This window comes from Oryctolagus cuniculus, chromosome 5 (assembly GCF_051225735.1).
Source record: "Oryctolagus cuniculus isolate XC-2025 breed Fujian yellow rabbit chromosome 5, ASM5122573v1, whole genome shotgun sequence".
NCBI lineage: Eukaryota > Metazoa > Chordata > Mammalia > Lagomorpha > Leporidae > Oryctolagus > Oryctolagus cuniculus.
This window is the reverse complement of record NC_142871.1, coordinates 62,206,917-62,228,764: the sequence shown is the minus strand read 5'-3', so window position 1 is coordinate 62,228,764 and position 21,848 is coordinate 62,206,917. Positions and strand designations below refer to the sequence as shown.

Sequence of the window (21,848 nt, the reverse complement as noted above, 5' to 3'; positions counted from 1 at the left end):
TGACAATCTTATAAACTGATGCTAGGATAGGTCAAAACAAAACAAAAACAACAAAAACCAAAAACAAGGGAGAGTGAGAGACACAAAATAGAAGCCCCAAAGCTAATATGCCTAAGTGTGTGTACTGTGCTCAGAGGAAGCCTGGCTTGCCTCTCTTCAAGACAACCTTTTTACTTGGTAGAAAATTATAACAAGCTTGCATATATGGTTTCTCAGTCCACAGTAATTTAGAAGGGAATAGGGACTACCGTTAAACTAACAGCAGGGAGAAAAGGGATAGTTGACCATTTAATCACTGGAGAAGGATCAGAAAAAATGCTAGAAAGAAGAACTTGGACAGCACTGTAGAAGGAGGCCATTGGTTATAAATCGTGTCTTAAGCTTTAAGGAGCCCTGACAGCACTGTGTGCTAACATTTAGGTGTTTTTTTTTTTTTAAAGATTTATTTATTTATTTGAGAGTCAGAGTTACATAGAGAGAGGAGAGGCAGAGAGAGCGAGAGAGGTCTTCCATCACTGATTCACTCCCCAATTGGCCACAATGGCCGGAGCTGTGCTGATCCAAAGCCAAGAGCCAGAAACTTCTTCCAGGTCTCCCATGTGGGTGCAGGGGCCCAGGGACTTGGGCCATCTTCTACTGCCTTCCCAGGCCATAACAGAGAGCTGGATCAAAAATGGAACAGCCGGGACTAGAACCAGCACCCATATGGGATGCCGGCACTTTAGACCAGGGCATTAACCTGCTGCACCATAGCGCCAGCCCCCACATTTAGGATTTAAAAACTGATCTCCACACATGATTCCTATTCATAGCATGAAACACCCAGAAATATGTTACAAGAGATATCATTTAAAATGGCTGAACTGGTAAAGTAATAGAAATCCTGAGAAGCCACAAAATGACTGAAAGGAGAAGGTAAGCAAGGAGGCTGGCAGCCAGGGGTCCCCAGTAACTTTGGACAGCAGCATTGGCCATAAACCAGAGAACCCATCATGAAGCTGAACTCTCAGGGATTAAATGTTTCATGAAAGCAATAACTGGGAAAAACACCCCATCTTACAAATGAATGGAGAAAATCTGCCTGCTTCCACTGTTATTCTTGTTGGGAAGGGATCCTCCTGAAGTATTCAAAAACCTAAGATGAGTCACACATGAGGAGTTGGAGGCTAAATTAACTACTTTGTCTTAAAATAAAAACAAAGCAAGGATTTACTGAATCAGTTAAGGCCTTTAGGCTCCAGCCAGAAATTCTCTTCGAAGAAGACAAAATTCCAATGAATATAAGCTTATAATCATGAAACATACTATGTAACAAGGCACTATTGGTGAGGGTGAGAAGAAAACAATTCATTCCTCTAATAATTGCAAATATTAGAATTAGTAGATACAGAATACCAGTTCAATGTGTTTTAAAATTTTTAAAAATGAACAAGAGAATACCAAAAAATAATCAGAGTTGAAAATGAATCAGGGCTGGCATTGTGACATAGTGGGTTAAGCCACTGCCTGTGATGCTGGCATCCCATATGGGCACTGGTTCAAGTTCCAGCTGCTCCACTTCTGGTCCAGCTCCCTGCTAATGCACCTGGGAAAGCAGTGGAGGATGGCCACGTGCATGAGCCCCTAACACCCACATGGGAGACCCAGAGGAAGTTCCTGTCCCCTGGCTTTGGCCTGGCCCAGTCCTGGCTGTGTGGCCATTTGGGGAGTTAATCAGTGGATGGAATGTCTCTCTCTGTCTTTCCTTCTCCCTCTGTAAATCTGCCTTTCAAATAAATAAAATCCTTAAAAAAAAAGAAAATGAATCAAATACAGTTTTTATAATAATTGCAACTTAGAATTCAATTGATAAGCAGTATATTCAGCATAGATGAAGAAAAAATTACTAGTAAAACAGAAAGTAAATCTGAAGAAAAAATCCAGAATGTAGCACGTGAAGCACAGAAGTGGAAAATTTGAGTCAGAAAATAAAAGATATGATAAAGTAGAAAGTCTAATAGAAATATAATTGAAAGGAGAAATCAGAAGAAATGCACTAAAAGTAATATTCTGAGATGGTGGTTGAGAACTATCCATAAAAATGCCAATTCTTATTTTTTCAAGATTTACAAATGCAATTCACATACAGCAAAATGGAAAAAATCTCAAGAAAGAGGAAAGATCTTAAAGTCCACAAAAGAGAAAAGCCACATTCCTCACAAAGGAAAAAATAAACTGACATAGGGCTGGCATTGTGGCATAGCACATTAAGCTGCCATCTGCAATGCTGGCATTCCCTATATGTGCCAGTTAGAGTCCCAGCCGCCGAAGGCAGGAGCCAGGTGCTTCTCCTGGTCTCCCATGGGGTGCAGGGCTCAAGGACTTGGGCCATCCTCCACTGCACTCCCGGGCCACAGCAGAGAGCTGGCCTGGAAGAGGAGCAACTGGGACTAGAACCCGGTGTGCCAGCGCCGCAGGTGGAGGATTAGCCTAGTGAGCTGTGGCGTCAGCCTTAATTGCTCTAAATCTTCACCAACACTTGGCATGGTCAATTTAAAAAGTTTTAGTCAATATAATGGGTCTTCTAGGGTGGGTGGTAGGGATTCATTTACTTGAGCCATTACCTGCTGCTTTCTTGGGAGCATATTAGAAGGAAGCTGGAAATGGAAGCAGAGCTAGGGCTCAAACCCAGGCACTCCTATATGGGATGTGGTCATCCCAAGCAGTGCCTTGACCACTGTGCCAACTGCTTGCCCCTGCCCATTTTTTTCTGTTGGTTAGCTGTCTGTTCAATGGATTATAAGTGTTCTTTGCATATTCTGAATATGAGCACTTTTTTTTGTTTTAATTTCTTTTTTTGCTGTGTGATTTTTTTGGACTTTTTAAAAATACAAATACTTTGATATATGTGTTGCAAATATTTTCTTACAGTCTGTGGCTTTTCATTTTCCTAATGGCATCTTTTGACGATCACAAGTTTTTAGCTTTGATATGGTCCTATTTATCCATGTTTTCCTTAAAGTCTCATGATTACTGTGTTCCATCTAAGAAAGCTTTGCCTACTTCAAAGTTGGAAATAGTTTTCCTCTGTTTTTTTTTCTTAAAGTTTTATAGCTTTAGCTTTTAATTTAATAGACCATATAAATTTTACTACATCTAAAGACCAAATTGCTAAAGTATTTCTCTCTAGGGAATGGGATTACAGGTGGATGGCATTCTCTTTGTTCAATCTATGAGAAGTGACTATCTTCCTACCATAATTTTGAAAAATCCTAGAGTACACTTAGCTTTTTGGGGGTAGAGGAAAGAATAGGAGGGAAAATGACAGCTATAACAGGGCTATTTTTATTTTTTCTTGCTCTAGGGATCATGTTTGACCTTAAGCCCTTCTGGCACATTTGCATGTATGCATGTGAAATGAAGTACATTCTGATGATTTTTTTTTAATATAAATTAACCCATTTATTATAGGCTGCTGATGTCTCATATGGCACCTCTACTGGTCCTTCAATTCTTTCAGTCTTCTGATCGCAGACTTCACTGTGATGGCAGAAGTGGTGTTATATGTCCAGGCACCACCAGCCACTGTTTTCATGCAGGAGCCACAGTGCCAGATCCCCACGGCTCGTCTCTTCATCTTGGTTTTGCCGCAGAAGGAGCAAGTGTACTTGGCATGCTGGCTGATCTCAATCTTCTTCACCATTTTCCGGAGGGAGGCGCCTTAGCGGTCCCGTATTTACCCATGATCCCAACCTTCTTGGTGTGTTTCGCCATAGCGCTGCCACCTAGGTCCAAGCCCAGAGACTCTGATGATTTTCTATTACATTAAGTTCATGAAGCAAAAAAGTAGTCTTCCAGACTAGAGCAGTCAAATACTGGAGCGAGACAGGGCTAAATGAAATGGATCTACTTCTAGGAACCTTGGGTCCCGAAAAAATAATCTGTTAAGAGCAGTATTAGTTGATGTCATACAGAAAACTTGGCAGCATATATCACAGTGGCAAAGAATCCTCCACTTAATGTTCATTTGGTAAGTCTAAACTTCTTACTACTCAGTGTCCTCTCTTGGTATATAAGATGATTTCAGGATACTTGTCTGTCCTCTGCTGAAGGACATTATTGTCCGTGGAAGATTTGAAATAATGGAAGCAGTAAGTGGGGGACTACATGAGCAAGAATGGTTACATATTATAAGGAATTTCAGAAAGCTCTGATTCCTAATCATTACAGAGTTCTCTGTGTCCTAAAAAGACTTTTCCTGGCCACTGATGACTATGGACACTGATGACTATTAGGACCAATGAAAACCATCATTTAAAACACAATAACTAAACCAAAAAGTTGGTCTCCTGATTAAATGCACTTGCTTCATGCCAATTGTGTTACTCAGAAAAATTCTTATAAGAAATAGGGATGATTCTATTAAATCATTTTCTTGAGTGTGAATTATTGCTTAAGATACTGTGAATACTGAATATATAATGTGGCTATCTTCCTACACTGCCCCCTCCCAACCACTTCTTCCTCCCAATAACAAGCAGATTTGTCTGTGTGTCTTCTCAAGTGAGAAAAGAAATGTTCAAATTATTTTCCTATATAAATTTGTATCGAATTAAAGTCTATTTTGCTGAACTGCTTCAAATTCTCACTGAGGTTCTTAGATATAGGAAGACTGACAAAAGTTCTTAAGATATTTAGGTAAGCAGCCCTCAGACTGCTAGAAATCTCCCTGTCCCTCCAAATAAAGGTGACCAGCAAAAATGAAATGGCAATTTCACTTGCCCATAGCTTTTCCAGATAGTTGAGTCCTAGAGACCTGTGTTTGTTTTCTCTGCATCTCCACTGACAAACAATAGCATGAGCAAGAACCCTTAGTTCTGAAACACTCAGAATCGGAGCCTTAGTCCATGACCAGAAAGCCATTGCTAGGACTCCCTGACTTGGTCTAAGGACAGAAATGACAATCAAGAATAAGAAGAATGCATCTAGGAGAAGCAAGAATATTAGAAAAATTTCTTAGAACTGTGAAGGCCCATAAAGACATGACATGATCAATGCTCCATGCCCAGAGCACTGACGTCAAGGTACAGGTTGCTAATAATAATTTCCTTCCTATGCATGCAGAGTATGGCAGGGGAGAAAGACAGTGGGAGATTTCTCCATGTGCCAATAGATGAGGCACCAGCACTTCTTTTTCATGTCTCAAAATATTCTATTCTCAGCTGCCTAAAATTATTTCAGCTATAAGTTGGAAGATAGGGTGGGAATAGGTGAAACAGAGGAAGAATAAAAATAACCAGGACCTGAGTTAGAGAGGACTGAGTCACAAAGGGAAAAAAAAAGTCCAGAATTCTCAAGATCTTAAGATCTTGAAAGGAACCATAAAATCTCGTGTTAATTAATGAATATGGTTCTTCCTAAGAATTGTGGAGCAAAATATAAAATGTATACAGGGTTTTGCGGCCCATAAGTTAATTTCACATGGAGTGACTTGTACACTTTCAAACAACCCTGTGAGATGGATCTCTCTATTCCTGTCTCGCCCAAGAAGGAACCTGTCATACAGCTGAGCAGGGGCAGATGCAGGTCTGGTGCTTCAAATCCTGTGCCCGTTCCTTCCCACGACTCAAACGCAGTGTCAGAGCAGCTGTTAGGGAGCTTACAATCCAGCTAATTACAAGAGACTCAATCAGAGAACAGCTCTAGGCAAGGGGTGATTCTGTGTTAAATTACTCATACGTGCTGTATACTGCAAATATCCTGTAATGTCTTAAAAAGATGGGTTGAGGGGAACCCACACAGGGGAGAGAAACATCTGAATGAACTCAAAAGAGGCAGTGAGGAGGCTGCCTTGGTTCTGGCAGGGGGTGTGAGTTATCAGGTGCATGTTGGGAACCAGGGTCAGTTTTGGGGAGCCTAGAAAGCCAGTCAAAGAAATTGGACATGGCAAGGGGCAGTAAAAGAGCCACAGAAGACTTCTGAGCAGTGGGATGAAGTAATGAGAGCAGTGACCATGCCTGGTGGGCTCAGGGCAAAGGAACTCTGCACTTCGGTGGAGAACACAGAGAGACCCACTACCCTCCTTTGCCTTCAGCCTGCACACTCCACAGCCCACCCACTGGAATCATTCCTGGACTTGTTCAAGGACTCTTCCCTTAGACAACACATGCTGCCTCTCTAATCCCAGCCCACTCCTCAATTTCAGCCTAAAGTTAGAAGTCACTGCCTTGGAGAATCTTTCTGTGACTCCTCCCCCTCCCTGGTTAAAGTCCTGCCCTCTGTAAATTTCTCCTGTGATAGCATCACCTCTGGACTCTGTAATTACCATGGGGCTGGTCAGTCTCCATTATTAGACAGAAAGTTCCAAGGGTAGGAAACAGCTCAGCATTTCCAGTATTGAATTCATTTGTACATAATGGGTTAAATCAAAGTTAGTAAAAAGGAGTATATGATCAGGAAACAGATTCAAAGGTTAACTTCCCCCATGATAATATATGCAATGAGAAGATACACATACAGGCATGCCAAAATAATGGGGAATACTAATTGCAAGATGGCTTCAGTCTCAGTGAAGTGGACATTCCAAGCCTTCTTTTGTCTGCTCAAGCCCCTTACTGTAAAGGAAGATCAGATCAAAGTCAGCATCAAAGTAGGAAAAAGATAACCTTTATAATCATTGCCTGAGAACAACAGGCTCTTTTTTTCACACATTTTAGTTAAAGGGGCAAAAATATTCAACAAATTTCATTTAACAAATATCTAGAGAGCATAGTGCTTTGTAAGAGCCCACACAAGGCATTTCAGAGTATACAAAAATGAATCACAATTCCAGCTCTAAGGAACTTTACAATACACTAAAGAAGCAACTAAGGTAGAGTTACTTTAAAGATATAACCAGTGCTATGTATTCTGAGGCAGGGGATAAAGTCAAAGGATCATAAAACTTAACTGTTTAAAGCAGGGATACAAAGTGATTGAACTATGGTTTTAGAAGATTGGGATAATTTCTTTAGGATGGTCTGAATCATAGGGAGAAGCTAAAGGCAGGTACATTGTAAACTGAAGACAGTGTGGTGGTCTGGGGAAGAGGTAACGGGGGCATAAACCATAGTGATATGGTGGAAATAGAATGAAGGAGATACTAGATTTCAAAAGGTAGATTCTTAAAAATTATTACAAGCACTAATTATATTTCCTATGAAATGTTTTGCTTCTTTCCACTTTATGCCTAAATATGTATATAAGGCAAAGTGTTACTGACAAAGGTGGTTTTGATGGAGATGTTTATGAAAAGGGTTACTGAGGGTATTTTCACTTGAACTTGTTCACTTGTGGACACATACCTCCAGCTATTTTTATTCCTTAATGTCCCTCTGTAATTATCTTCAGGAATTAAGGCAGTACAGAGAAGTAGAAAGAATCTGAACTTAAAATGAGAAAATCTGGATTCTGAGACCCTGCATGTTATTTTATCTCCTCATATCTTAGATTTGTCATTTGTCAATGGGAGTGGTTCTAAGAACACAATTTGACAGCACAACCATAGCTGGAAACAAGAAAGCTACTCCATGACAGTCCCAAAATTTTGGCACCTTCCTATTATCAAGTTGCCATCTGAACTGGGGAAATATTTATAATAAATCAAGAACAAGCATTTTTGAAACATTTCTTCTCATAATTGATTACAGCTGTGTTTGTTTAGCAATAAGATGGCAATCATGTTATTAACTATTTATAAAGAAATAGAAATGAAGAACAGTGGCTAAAAGTATTGTCATTAGAATATAACAATCTGAGTTCCAAGGATAAATCCAATCTCTCAGACTTAATGTTGTCACCTATAGAATGGGAATGATAAATTCAGGGGGCTTAGAGTGCTACAGGAATACACGGGTAACAGTGAGGGGTCAGTGAATGTGCTGTGAGAGCTCCATGATAAAAGCTGTTGAGCCAATGCACTGTCTTACTTGGAAAGTAAATCAAACACCTGTTTAGTGTGGCATTTGTGAAATACCCATAATTTGCCCCTTGTGTGTTTTGGGCTTGAAATAACAAAGATTCTAGGAATTGATGTACTTTCTAAAATTTGGTATTTATAATGATATTCATTACTTTTCCTAATTATGTGTATTTATTAAATATCTGTAAATAATTTAGTGTTAAGTACAACCTAGTCTGATTTCAAATACTATACCCATAATGGAACCTATATTTTAAAAAGTAATGTTGAATATTTTCTCTAATTTAAGAGTCCTCTGGCTAGCTTTTATTATTGATGTATTTCCAAGAAAATCTATCATGCAACATGGAAGGGATAACTAGTTGTCCCCATTGTCCCTATCTCATGGTCACAGATACCTTCTCCCCAGAAACTTTACCTGGACAACTTGCCACTCAAGACAAGACTGCATTACCCAGTTCTCCAGTTCTCCTTGAAGTCAGGTATGACTCAGATACTGAGTTTGGCCAATGAGATGTGAAAGGAAATGGAGTGTGCCTAGAAATATTACTAAGATGAAAAAGCAGGTTCATTCTCCCAGTCAGTTTTCCCTTTTCTGAAATGTGGATGTGATGGCCACAGTTGGGACAGCCCTCCTGGACATCTGTCTCAGTGATGGAAGCCACTTCTTCAGGCTGTGGGAACACAGAAGGGCTTTGAGTTCTGGATGATTGTGGGGCTTCTTTTTTTAATAATTTTTTTTTTTGACAGGCAGAGTGGACAGTGAGAGAGAGAGACAGAGAGAAAGGTCTTCCTTTTGCCATTGGTTCACCCTCCAATGGCCGTGGCGGCCAGCGCGCTGCAGTCAGCGCACCACACTGATCCGAAGGCAGGAGCCAGGTGCTTCTCCTGGTCTCCCATGGGGTGCAGGGCCCAAGATCTTGGGCCATCCTCCACTGCCTTCCCGGGCCACAGCAGAGAGCTGGCCTGGAAGAGGGGCGACCGGGACAGAATCCGGCGCCCCGACCGGGACTAGAACCTGGTGTGCCGGCGCCGCAGGTGGAGGATTAGCCTATAGAGCCACGGTGCCGGCCAGTTGTGGGGCTTCTAACCCAGTGCCCTGGACTGCCTTCCTCCATGTGAGACAGAAACAAATGTTCCTGTTTAAGAACTTTCTGTCACTGGCAGCCTGATGTAATCCTAAATAATGCAGATATAATGAAATCTATGTTTCAAGTTCAGTTATCTTTTTAGTAAGTTTTTTCTCAACTTAACACACACCTGGTCTTTCTTCCCATCCCCACTGCAGACCCCTGGACCCCCATAGTTCCTGTGATTCATTTCGACAGTGTTAAAGGAGTTAGAAAGGGGCAAACGAATTCAGTCAGTTGTCCCACCACTGCCAGAGCTCCAATGGTGTTCCTAATCTATCCTTTATTCCACCCTGACTCATTCCAGGGCCCATTTTGCTCTTTTTCTGGTAAGTTCATCTACAAAATAGAACTGCTCTCAAAACAGCATTCATTTGTTCATTACTCACTCAACAAACTTCGTCTGAGTGTCTACTGTGTGCTAGGCATCGTTAGAGAGGGATGAGATAGACTAGGAAAGCCAAGTCAGGCACGCTTAATAAATTTAGATGGGTGAGGGAGGAGCCTGACGCAGCAGTTGACTTGCCACTTGGCATGTTACATCCCATGTTACGGGGTGGTGACTGGTTCAAGTTCTGGCTATGCTGTTCCTGTTTCACTTTCCTGCTACTGCCCTGGGAGGCAGCAGATGATGGTCCAAGTACTTGGGTTCCTGCCACCCACATGGGAGACCTAAATGGAGTTCCTGGCTCCTGACTTCAGCCTGGCCCAATCCTAGCTACTGTGGGCATTTGGAGGGTAAACCCGTAGATGAACAATCTGTATGTATGTGTGTGTGTGTGTGTGTGTGTGTGTGTGTTTGTGTCTCCCTGTCTCTCTGCCTTTCAAATAAAATCAAAACAAATATAATAAACATTTTTTAAAATGTAGATCAAATTTTGTCCTGTTAACATGCATATTATACCTCTATGTTCCCAAATTTTTCTGTAGGATCAAAGTGAAAGGTGACATAAGGGGTGGTAGGAAGAACCTTAATAGAGGACAGAGGCAAAGATGCAACACACGGCACAGGAGAAAAGGAAAAATGAAAGGAACACACATTCAGTGACTTTTCCTGGGCATCTCAGATGCTCACAACCTCTCACACATACTAATGATTAACACGGACAAACTTTTTTGTTAAACTTCTGGAACTTCCAGAGCATAGCAATTGCCTCTGTATTGTTACATCTGCTCTCTGCATTGCTAAAATCAAAGACCTTCATAAACCTTCCAAAGGCTTCCCACTTCTTCTCCTAATTCTAGCCCCATTCAGAATTACAAGCCCTCCCCCAGCCTCTCATTGGAACCTTCTACCAGGCCAGTGTCCTCCAGGGGAAGAGGTGATTCAGCAGAATGGAAAGAGAAGAAGTGCTGTTGGAATCGCCAGGTAAAAGGGAATTTGAAGGTTCACATAGAAAGTGTACTAAAATTCATGTTGCCAGGTCCACAGTTCAACAACCTCATGCAACTGATGCCAGATTTTGTGGGCTGGCTACAAGATTTGCCTAAGTGAGAAAACAAGTTCATGGTTTCAAAAGCCTAAATATAAATTTGAACTTTGGACTGTAGTCCTTTTGTGAGACTGGAAAGCTCAAACATCACTCTGCCTGTTATAAAGATGGCACCACCATTGTTAAGGAACAAACACAGCTTTCAAGGCTGGCACAGTGGCACAGGGGGTAAATCAGCCACCTATGATGCCAGCATCACATATAGGAGCCCCTTCCTGTCCTGGCTATTCCACTTCCAAACCAGCTCCTTGCTAATGTACCTGGGAAAGCAGCAGATGATAGCCCAAGTGCTTGGCCCCTGCACCCACCACATGGGAGACACAGCCAAAGCTCATGGCTCCTGGCCCAGCCTCAGCCATTGCCCCAGCCCCTGCTACTGTGGTCATGTGGAGAGTGAACCAGTGAATGAGAGATGTTTCTAACTCTCCCTTTCAAATAAAATGAATAATTTAAAAAAGAGGAGCCAGGCCGGCGCCGCGGCTCACTAGGCTAATCCTCCACCTTGCGGCGCTGGCACACCGGGTTCTAGTCCCGGTCGGGGCGCCAGATTCTGTCCCGGTTGCCCCTCTTCCAGGCCAGCTCTCTGCTGTGGCCCGGGAGTGCAATGGAGGATGGCCCAGGTGCTTGGGCCCTGCACCCCATGGGAGACCAGGATAAGTACCTGGCTCCTGGCTTCGGATCAGTGCGGTGCACTGGCCACGGCAGCCATTGGAGGGTGAACCAACGGCAAAGGAAGACCTTTCCCTCTGTCTCTCTTTCACTGTCCACTCTGCCTGTCCAAAAAAAAAAAAAAAAAAAAAGAGGAGCCAGTGCTGTGGCATACATAGTATATAAAAGCCACTGCCTGTCATGCTGGCATTCCATATGGGCACTGGTTTGAGTTCCACTTCTGATCCAACTCTCTGCTATGGCCTGGGAGAGCAGTGGAAGATGGCCAAGTCCTTTGTCCCCTGCACCTGTGTGGGAGACCCAGAAGAAGCTCCTGGCTCCTGGCTTTGGATTGACCCAGCTCCAGTTGTTGTGGTCTCTTGGGGAGTGAACCAGCAGATGGAAGATCTCTCTCTGCGCCTCTGTATAACTCTGCCTTTCAAATAAATAAATAAATATTTTTAAAGAGAGAGAGAGAAGAGAGAGAGAGAGAGAGGAGGGAGGGAGGAAAGGAAGGGAGGAAGGGAAGGAGGAAACATTGATTAGGAGGCCCACATCCCATGTAGAGAGCCTGGGTTCCATAACTGCCCTGGGCTCCTGCCTCCAGCTTCCTACTGATAAGACCCTGAGAGGCAGTGACAATGACTCAAGTAGCTGGATTCCTGCCACCCATGTGGGAGACTTGGATTGAGTTACTGGCTTCTGGTTTCAGCCTGGTTCAGCCCTAGCCATTGCTGGCATTTGGGGAGGGAACAAGCAAGAAAGGAATGCACTCTCTTTCTCCTTCCTTCACTCCCTTCTTTCCTCTCTCTCAAATAAGCACTTAAGAAAGAAAAGAGAGAAAAAAAGACAAGAGAGAAAGGAGGGGAAGAATGAATGAAAGGAAAGAAGGAAGGAGGGAAGGAAGGAGAAGGAAAGGAAGGGGGGGGGGGTCCAAAAGAAGGAAAAAGAAAGCATCCACTGAGGTTGGGACATGATAAGCTTTGTGTTTGTACTTTATCTTAGGTTTGAGAGAAAGTGTACCTACTACTACTAAACTGGTCTGCAACATGTAGTTCTTAATGTTCAATAATGTGACATTATGAAAAACATTTTTTCTTAGACTGTGGTTTTAACACTTCACAAGCAGTTTCTTTTCCTGTGAACTTTCAGACTACTTTGCTTAAGCATGAGTTAAGTACCTGGAGGAAGTGCTGCCACAATTTTAGCTTTCTTGTTTCCAGCTGAGCTATTATTCTCAATTTTTTTACATTTGTAAAGTATCCTATGTTTGTGTACAGTTCTCTTTCTAACCTCATAAAAATGCTCTTAAAATAACTACAGCAAAATAATCAAGCAATCATAAATCTTAAGAGAAAAAGAAGCACACTGCCCCAGCAGCACTAGCAAAGGCTTAGAGACATTTCCAAACTGGCTCTGGTTCAGCACCTGAATCAAGAAATTTACTGATTCTTCCCTAGTCTTTTCTCTATAGGGCCCCTGCCCATAACATGCAGCCAAAAGACAACTTGTATTATACTGTATTTCTGATTCAGCATAAAAAAGCATGAAACATTCTAAGCAGTAAAGACAATCTTTCCCTCCCCAATGGGCCATAAGTCCAGAAAAACAAGTTACCTCATTTATGAACCATGCTATTTAGGACTTTATGATGCAACAGTATTACACTCTTTCTTATAAAGATGTACTTTTTTTTCCAATGAAAATCTTAGCAACAATGTTGTCCAGCAAGGTTCTAAAAATCTTGTTTTTTTCTCTTAACCTTTTAAATTAGATTTAAGGCAGAGGAAAAAAACTATGTTTTTATTTCATCTGGAAACCATCAGTAGGCCTTAGACACCATACATCTCAATGAGTATCTTTGCATATAATGTTTTATATTATATTCAGCACCTAGTCCATATCTAATATAATAATCATAGGATTTTAGAGATAATTATAAAATAAGGTGAAGCTAGAATAAGAATTTGAAGTGTCTAAGTGTTGATATTCTCTCTATAAAGAATTTGAGAACCGGAAGTAACATACATTATTTTGATGTTACTGAATTTATTATACGCTTTAGAAATTTGGACAACCATGTGTAAAAATCAAGGCTTGTCTTAGAATTTGCTAGAGTATATGTCTGCTTGCTTAGTATAATATCAGAAGTTCTATCTTTAAAAAAGCCAAAACACATAAAAACATGTCACTGGAAGTTTCCTTGGTGGTGAAAACGGTAAATGAGACTTGGTCTCCTTTCCTTCATGTATTTCATTGAGGGTCGGTGATGCCTGTAATTTTCTAACCAGATTGTTCCTACTGTCAAAATATAAATGCTCGATAAAAGAGAACACTCACTGTCACGGTGTGGATGGGGCCCGCCTCCCAGAGTCCCACGTGCCAGAAACCTGGTCCCCAGCATGGGAGTGGTAAGAGGTGAGGCACCATGAAGAGGTGGTATCTGGTGGGAGTGATGGAGTGTTTAGGCAGTGGGGCCCCGGCCTTGTTGATGGATTAGCACTGTCACAGCAGGGGCTCAGGTGTCCTGGGATCACAACAGCTCTCTGAGAGTGGATGGTTACAAAGCAAGGCCACAGCATGCCTTGGTCCCTCATATATACACTTAGTTCCCTTTCTGCTTCTCCGTCATGTTCTAAAGTAGCCAGGAAGCCTTTGCCAGGATGCAGGCACCAGCCATGATGTTTGGGCCAAAAGGTATCACAATCATGAGCCAAATAAATTTCAGAAGTTAGTTACCCACACTCAGGTATTTTGTTATAGCAACACAAAGCAGACTAAGATGATCATTAAGCTATATAAAGGTTTCAAATTTTATGTAGGCATGTAAGATCAAAATCATGTACATACATTAACTTAGAAAATCTCTCAGAAGGGAGCAGGCTGCAGACTGACAAAGTACTTCTCAGTAAACCTGAAGCAGACATTTAATCTTGCAGCATTACAACAGATGATTTTATTTCCTTTAGCATCTGTTGAAGGCCCTGGCTTGTGTTTAAGGACCTTGAATAAAAACGCATACACGGTTAAACCTGAGTTAACCTCAGGACGGTGAGATGCTCAGCCTGTAAGGGGCAAGCAGGAACTTGGACCAAAGGGAGTCAGCGGATTTGTTTCGCATTTCACACTCACTTGAAGGCATATGCTCATAGAGTGGGATGCTGGGCAGAACTGCCTACAGTATCTATATTACAAATATTTTCTGACCTACATTAAAAAACATTTGTTGAGCAAGAATAGTGAAGTGTGTGGAACTTAAATGTGTGACTGCTGTTAACTCCAGTGTAGGGATTAGCACGTTTCTGAAGCATAAGTTTTGATAGCACATTGCAACACCCAAAAAAGTCTTTGTGCCTGAGAGTAAAAAGGAGATTCCCTAGAGGGTAGAAGAAGACCGTAACTATGGTCAAAGATGAATTCTACCTACCTCACAAATTTTTCAGGATTTTAGATTGCATCTGATGCCCAAGACCTTTAAGTCATAATCACTTAATAAGAGCACCATCCTACATTTTCAAACATGACAGATAATTGAGAATTTTTTGTAATTTCTCTTCACTTTTGCAAATGATGACTACTAATGTCAAGGTGTCACTGCTATGCTACATTCTCATGTTTTCAGTTAAGGTGAATCTAGTTTAAAGCAACTGGAGAGACAGACTTTGGCACAGCAGTTAAGATGTTGCTTGAAAGCCCATATCCCTTATTGGAGTGCCTGGGTTCAAGTCCTGTTCTGTTCCCAATTCCAGCTTCCAGTTCATGTGCATCCTGGGAGGCAGCAGATTATAACTCAATTAATTAGGTTTCTACCACCCACCTGGGAGACCTTGACTGAGTTCTGTGCTTCTGACTGTGGCCTGGCCAAGTCCTGGCTGTTACCCGCATTTGGGGAGTGAATCAGTAGTTGGAAGACCTCTGTTTGTCTCTTCAGTCTCTCTGCCTTTCAAATAAATAAATGAACACTTAAAAACATATTCATAATGCAATTATTTAAAATAAAATAAAGCATCGGAAGGCAAGAATCTCAGCTGTGCAAGTGCTAGCAGTGTCTTGTTATTTTTCTTACTGAGCACTGCCAGCAAGCCTGGCTATCTGAGTCTTGATAAGCACTGCTGAAGCAGCTCAAGTGTAGAGGTCATGGTCCTGTCACTGGCATTAAAAACCCAGTCACCAAGTTACATAAAGATGATTCACATTGGCAGATTCTACACTGGTGGACACAAGAGGCAACATGAGTCACTAGGAATGACAAGAAGTATTTTCATGAATTTACAAGCTGAATTTCTTATTAAGAATTCTTTGGCTACTAATTCAGTTTTTCAAAAATCTTGCTGATTTTTCCTTTTTCCTAGCTAGAACAGAAAATAAATTGAGTGAACTGCTGTGGCTTCACATCTGAAAGGGAAGCAGGGATGGCAGGGAGGAGAAAGCACAGTTGAGGAGGGTTGCTTCACCGCTGAGGACATCCCTGCTGGCACTGGGACTGCACAGATGTGTGTGCACCATCAGTCAAGTGGAAGACAGTGAGAATGGGGATGACTAAGCTCACCCAGGAACCACGATTGGGAAAGCAACTAACTGGAAACACATAGCCTATTGATACCAAGAACTATCTCTAGCATTAAGACCCCAGTCATGGGATTATAGGCTATTATTTGAATTGCTAGTCCAACAGTAGTTCTACAGAAAGTTATTTAAGTAACAACAAAACAACTGTCCCTTTCACAAAATAAATAATTTATTTGGCAGGTCTCTCATTTACATAATTTTTTTTAAATTATATTTAAACATACAATTTTGGAATTAATTAGGCACAAAAGGCTGAGGGCTGAGGGATTGTTAAAAGCTGAAAGGTTGTATTTAATATTTGGGCTTTTGACTTCCCCATCAACATAGTTGTTACATATGAAAAAGATTATGAGTTTATCAATTTGGCTGCACCACACTCATTCTTTATGTAAACATTTGTCCAAAGACTCTTGGGACAACTACAACAAATTACAGCAGGTGTTCTGCTACAATGATTGCATTAAAAAGAAGAATCACTGGTATCATTTCCTCAATTTTAGCTTCTTCTTCTTTTTTAATTTTCAATTATCTTTATATACAGAAGATCAATTTAGTGTATGTTAAGTAAAGATTTCCACATTTTGCTCCCACACAGAAACACAAAGTGTAAAATACTGTTTGAGTACTAGTTATAGCATTAATTAAACACCTAAGAGTAATTGTGTATTAATTACAGAGTTGAACCAATAGTTTTAAGTAGAATATAAAATGCATCTTTTGTATTGTTGTGGCTTCCCCCCTGACCTCCCTCCCTCCCGTGGCCCTCCCCTCACCCACACCCTCTCCCATCCTGCTCTTCATCACGTTTCATTTTCAATTACCTTCATATACTGAAGATCAACTTAGTATATACTAAGCAGGGAATTCAACAGGCTGCACTCACACAACCGAACCAGGTATAGGGTATTGTTCGACTAGTAGTGTTGTTTTTGAGTTTCATAGTTAAACATATTAAGGACAGAGATCCTGCGTGGGGAGCATGAACCCAGTGACTCCCGTTGTTGATTTAACAATTGGCACTTTTATTTATGATGTCAGCAATCACCCGAGACTCTTGCTATGAGCTGTCTAGGCTATGGAAGCCCCTTGAGTTCACCAACTCTGAATTTGTTTAGTCAAGGCCATATCACAGTGGGGGTTCCTTCCTCCCTTCAGAGAAAGGCGCCTCTCTCCTTGATGGCCTGATCCTTCTGCTGGGGTCTTGTTCACCAGGATCCTTCATTTAGATTGTTTTTTGCCACCGTGTCATGGCTTTCCATGCCTGCGAGACTCTCATGGACCTTTTAGTCAGATCCGAGTGTCCCAAGGGTTGATTCTGAGGCAGAAGTGCTGTTTTGGGCATTTGCCATTCTATGAGTCTGCTGTGTGTCCTGCTTCCCCCGCAGGATCATTCTCTCCCTTTTGATTCTATCTTTCATTGTTTGCTTACACTGGTCTTATTTGTGTAATCTCTTCGACACTTACCCTATCTTTTTGATCAGTTGTGTATTTATATTTGTCACTTTACCAAGTGTGCTGGCATTGGTACCTGCCTCCTTGGTAAGGTTGAATTGAAATCCCCTGGCACATTTCTAGTTCCACCATTGGAGGTAGGTCTGAGTGAGTATGTGCCGTCCTATATATCTCCTCCTTCTCTTATTCCCACTCCTATGTTTCACAGAGATCAATTTTCTGTTAATTTTTAAATGCTTAAGAATGGTTGTGCATTGATTGCAGAGTTCAACCAGTGGTCTTGTGTAGAGCAAACCGAGCAACAACAACAACAACAAAAATACTAAAGGAACAAAATAGTAAGTTGTTCCTCAACAGTCTAGACAAGGGCTGCTCATGTCATTGTCTCTCATAGTGTCCATTTCACTTCAAAGCAAATGAGGCCGGCGCCGCGGCTCAACAGACTAATCCTCCACCTAGCAGCGTCAGCACACTGGGTTCTAGTCCCGATCGGGGCGCCGGATTCTGTCCCGGTTGCCCCTCTTCCAGGCCAGCTCTCTGCTGTGGCCAGGGAGTGCAGTGGAGGATGGCCCAAGTGCTTGGGCCCTGCACCCCATGGGAGACCAGGAGAAGCACCTGGCTCCTGCCTTTGGATCAGCGCGGTGCGCAGGCCACAGCGCGCCAGCCGTGGCAGCCACTGTAGGGTGAACCAACGGCAAAAGGAAGACCTTTCTCTCTGTCTCTCTCTCTTACTGTCCACTCTGCCTGTTAAAAAAAAAAAAAAAGGCAAATGAATTGCTAACCACAACATGACAAACTAGCATACATTTTTAAGTAAGATATCACCAATTTACAGTGTGTATCATTTTAAGTTGAAACATAAAAGAGGCAAATAACCCTTTGTTATTACTCTTTCATCAAGAATAACTCAGTAACTATCTACCAAAACTCACATGAGCAAATACTTGGGCTACTAACAAGTTAATTATTAAGCCAAAGGAGGGATTTTGGAGGAATGAAAAAGTGGTAAAAATTTCCAGAATACAAGGAATCAAAGTTCAATACAAATTTTCTCATGTCATAGAAGACAATAGGACTCATAGTTAATACGTGAATACTATCAGTTACTTTAATAATGTAGCCATGATCAGTTTGGAGTAGATTTCTTAACTAAGAATACTGGGAGATCTTTTTTCTCTTAGATGTAATTGTTTAGATATTAAATTTCGTAACAAAATATTCCAATATATCGGGGCCGGCACTGTGGCATAGTGGGTGAAGCCGCTGCCTGCAGTGCCAGCATCCCATATGGGTGCCTGTTTGGGTCCCGGCTGTTCCACTTCCGATCCAGCTCTGTGCTATGGCCTGGGAAAGCAGTGGAGGATGGCCCAAGTCCTTGTTTCCTGCATTCACGTAGGAGACCTGAAAGAAGCTCCTGGCTCCTGGCTTTGGATCAGCACAGCTCCAGCTGTTCTGGCCAGTTGGGGAGTGAACCACCAATTTCATATAATATTCTTTTGAAAATGAGGTAGTGATACTTACAAATTCATTTTATGAAGCTAACAGTTACCTAATAGTACAAAATAGTACAAAAAGAAAGAGAGAAATGTAGCCCTCATGAATGTGGATGCAGAAGTCCTTTATGAAATATTAGCAAAAAGAAATCAGCAACATATAAAAACACTATATACCATGACTTAGTGGGATTTATTCCAGAAATTTAAGACTGGTTCAATATCAGAAAACCAAAGAACATACTCAATTATGTGAACAAGTTAAAGTAGAAAAATCCATTCAATCATATTAATTGATACAGAACAAGCATATGAGTAAATTCAATACCAATTCTTAATTTTAAAAACTTTCAGAAACCTAAGAATAGAGGAGGAATTACTTTAATAATAATAGTATTATTATTACCGCTGATTTTATACCTAATGGTGAAAGAAAATTACATAATAGGAATTAAATGTCAAAGCAAATATAAGCACCCAATGAAAAAGAGGTAAAAACTATATGCCTGACTTTAGTTTGAAACCTTTAGTAACAGCTTTAAAATAATTGCTAAAATTAAGCTGGCACCGCGGCTCACGAGGCTAATCCTCCGCCTGTGGCGCTGGCACCCCAGGTTCTAGTCCCAGTTGGGGCTCCGGATTCTGTCCCAGTTTCTCTTCTTCCAGTCCAGCTCTCTGCTGTGCCCCAGAAGTGCAGTGGAGGATGGCCCAGGTCCTTGGGCCCTGCACCTGCATGGGAGACCAGGAGGAAGCACCTGGCTCCTTGCTTTGGATCAGTGCAGTGCGCCGGCCGCAACACGCTGGCCGTAGCGGCCACTTGGGGGGTGAACCAACGGAAAAAGGAAGACCTTTCTCTCTCTCTCTCTCTCACTGTCTAACTCTGCCTGTCAAAAAAAAAAAAAAAAAGAAATGCTAAAATGTAAATTCAAAAACAAAACCATGTTATAGAATACCACAAAGGAGGGGCAGTAAGTATAGAAACAACTGATTTTTAAAGCCCTGTATTTGAAAAATTTGGGGGGCCAGCTTAGTGAAAAAGCCAAACTGGTTATTAGGTTATTATATTTTCACTCTCCACCAGGCTTTGTGGTATGTCACAACCTTGTTCTATTCATGGAAAGAAAAGAACTTCAAATCTAAACATGTCCGAACACAGCAATAACCAGCCCAACAGGGAGCTGCTCACAGAATAACCACTGTCAGCCGAGGGCCCATCTGCCTATAGCAGCACCATCAATGAACAGTAAACATGTTTGGGGTTCAGGAGTGATCACACCCCCAATGTAGAAAAGACACACAGAATGCTTTTTTAAAATTATTGGTTAAAAAAATTTTCTCAATTTGTAATGAGTCACAGATTTAACATCTTGCTAAGGATAAAGACAATATGGTAAATGTTTAAACACTAAAAATAAGACTTTAAAAACATAAAAGTTATTGAAAGAGGGATAATTAGCTGGCCCGAAAGACTGATGAGGTCAGCTTTCTAAGAGACGCAGGCAAATGCCTAGAAAGTCCAGGACTTTCCCCCAACAAGTTATCTATGCAATGGGCAAGCAGCAGCAGAGAGGTTCTATCCCATGCACCCAACCAGAACACAGATTTACACAATGCTTAGCCAAGGTCTCTCAGCCTAAGGGCAAATCCTGTTTTCTGGTCTGACCACAAGAAGAATAACTTTTCAAGAGATGTGTCTTGTAGAAAGCATAAGGAATGAACAAAGTATACACTGGTACCAACTAATAAGAAGTCACTCACCACTGGCCTCCTTTCCCCTCCATACCCACTTACCAGTCTTGCTATCTCAGTATAGCATGGGAAGGTGAGAAGGAACAGACAGAGTTTCTACTACTTAGGTGTGGCAAATATGGTCCTGCATATATACACACTTCCAGAGAACCAACACTGTAAGTGGTAGCTTGTTACAGCACAACTTTTCAAGTAAAAACGGGTTGAATACTTTGTGAGCTGATCCCTGGAGAAGTTGATTACCAGGTACTAATAATGCTTATACAGAGAAATGGGATCTGTGTTTTAGACAACTGACTTGCAAAGTAACTTCTGACATAAATGAGAAATCTCTTTTAAGAAAACAGAGGAACTCATTTCAGAGATCAGTTTCACCATGGTTTAAAAATTCTTTTGGATCAGCAGCTTTAAAGTTGATTTTATGAAGCAGAAAGGTATCATTAAGTTTCAAAGAGGATCAAAATATTTTATTAGAAAGGTTTAAACATTTTTTATTTACTGAACATTGAAACTGAGTCAGAATGGAATGGCACTACTTTAGTGAAAATGTAACAAATCACTTAGTTCTTTGTAACTTAAAAAGCGTTACAAGCTGCAACATTGTATATTAATGAGTAACACTACATGAATCTACTCTTTGAAGAAGAAAATGTAACTCTCTAAAGAATGTTTAAACTGGGTGCCTCTTATCACCTTTATGGTCACTGCTAGGTACATGATAAGGTTCTAAGGTATGCAAAATGTTCAAGAGTTTGTAGAATTGCCAAAAATCTGGGAATCTCATTTACTAGTTTTGTTCTATGAAAACAAGATTGAAATAATAAACCATTAATATCTTAGTCTGTTTTGTGCTGCTATAACATAATACCAGAGACTGTATAATTTATAAAGAACAGAAATTTACTTCTTACAGTTCTGGAGGCTGGAAAGTTCAAGACCAAGGAACTGACATTTGGCTTGGGGTTAGGGCCTTTTTTGCTACATAGAAAGGCAAAAAGCAAATTACCAAATGCTGTGTGATGCCTCTGCCACCAGGATCTCAATCTCATTTAGGAGATAACAGCCCTCATGGCCTAATCACCCCACCCCACCCCCCATACATATGGGCCTTTTTTTCCCCAAAAGATTTACTTTATTTATCTGAAACGCAGAGTTACAGAATGAGAGGAGAGAGATCTTCCATCCATTGGTTCATTCCCCAAATGGGTGAAACAGCCAGGCATTGAAGACAGGAGATTCTTCCAGGTCTCCCACATGAGTGGAGGGGGCCCAAGTCCTTGGGCCATTTTCTGTTCTTTCTCAGGTGCATTAGCAGGGATTTGGATGGGAAGTAAAGAGCCAGGAACTCCAACTAGATGCCCATAGGGGATGCCAG

General features: G+C 41.4%; 1 protein-coding gene and 1 pseudogene across 1 annotated transcript in view; both read right to left on the bottom strand.

Moving 5' to 3' along the window:
- SESN1 (sestrin 1) overlaps positions 1-21,848 on the bottom strand; it is a 116,939-nt gene that overhangs the window by 37,826 nt on the left and 57,265 nt on the right. The window lies entirely within an intron of this gene.
- LOC149126528 (large ribosomal subunit protein eL43 pseudogene) lies at positions 3,416-3,882 on the bottom strand (annotated as a pseudogene).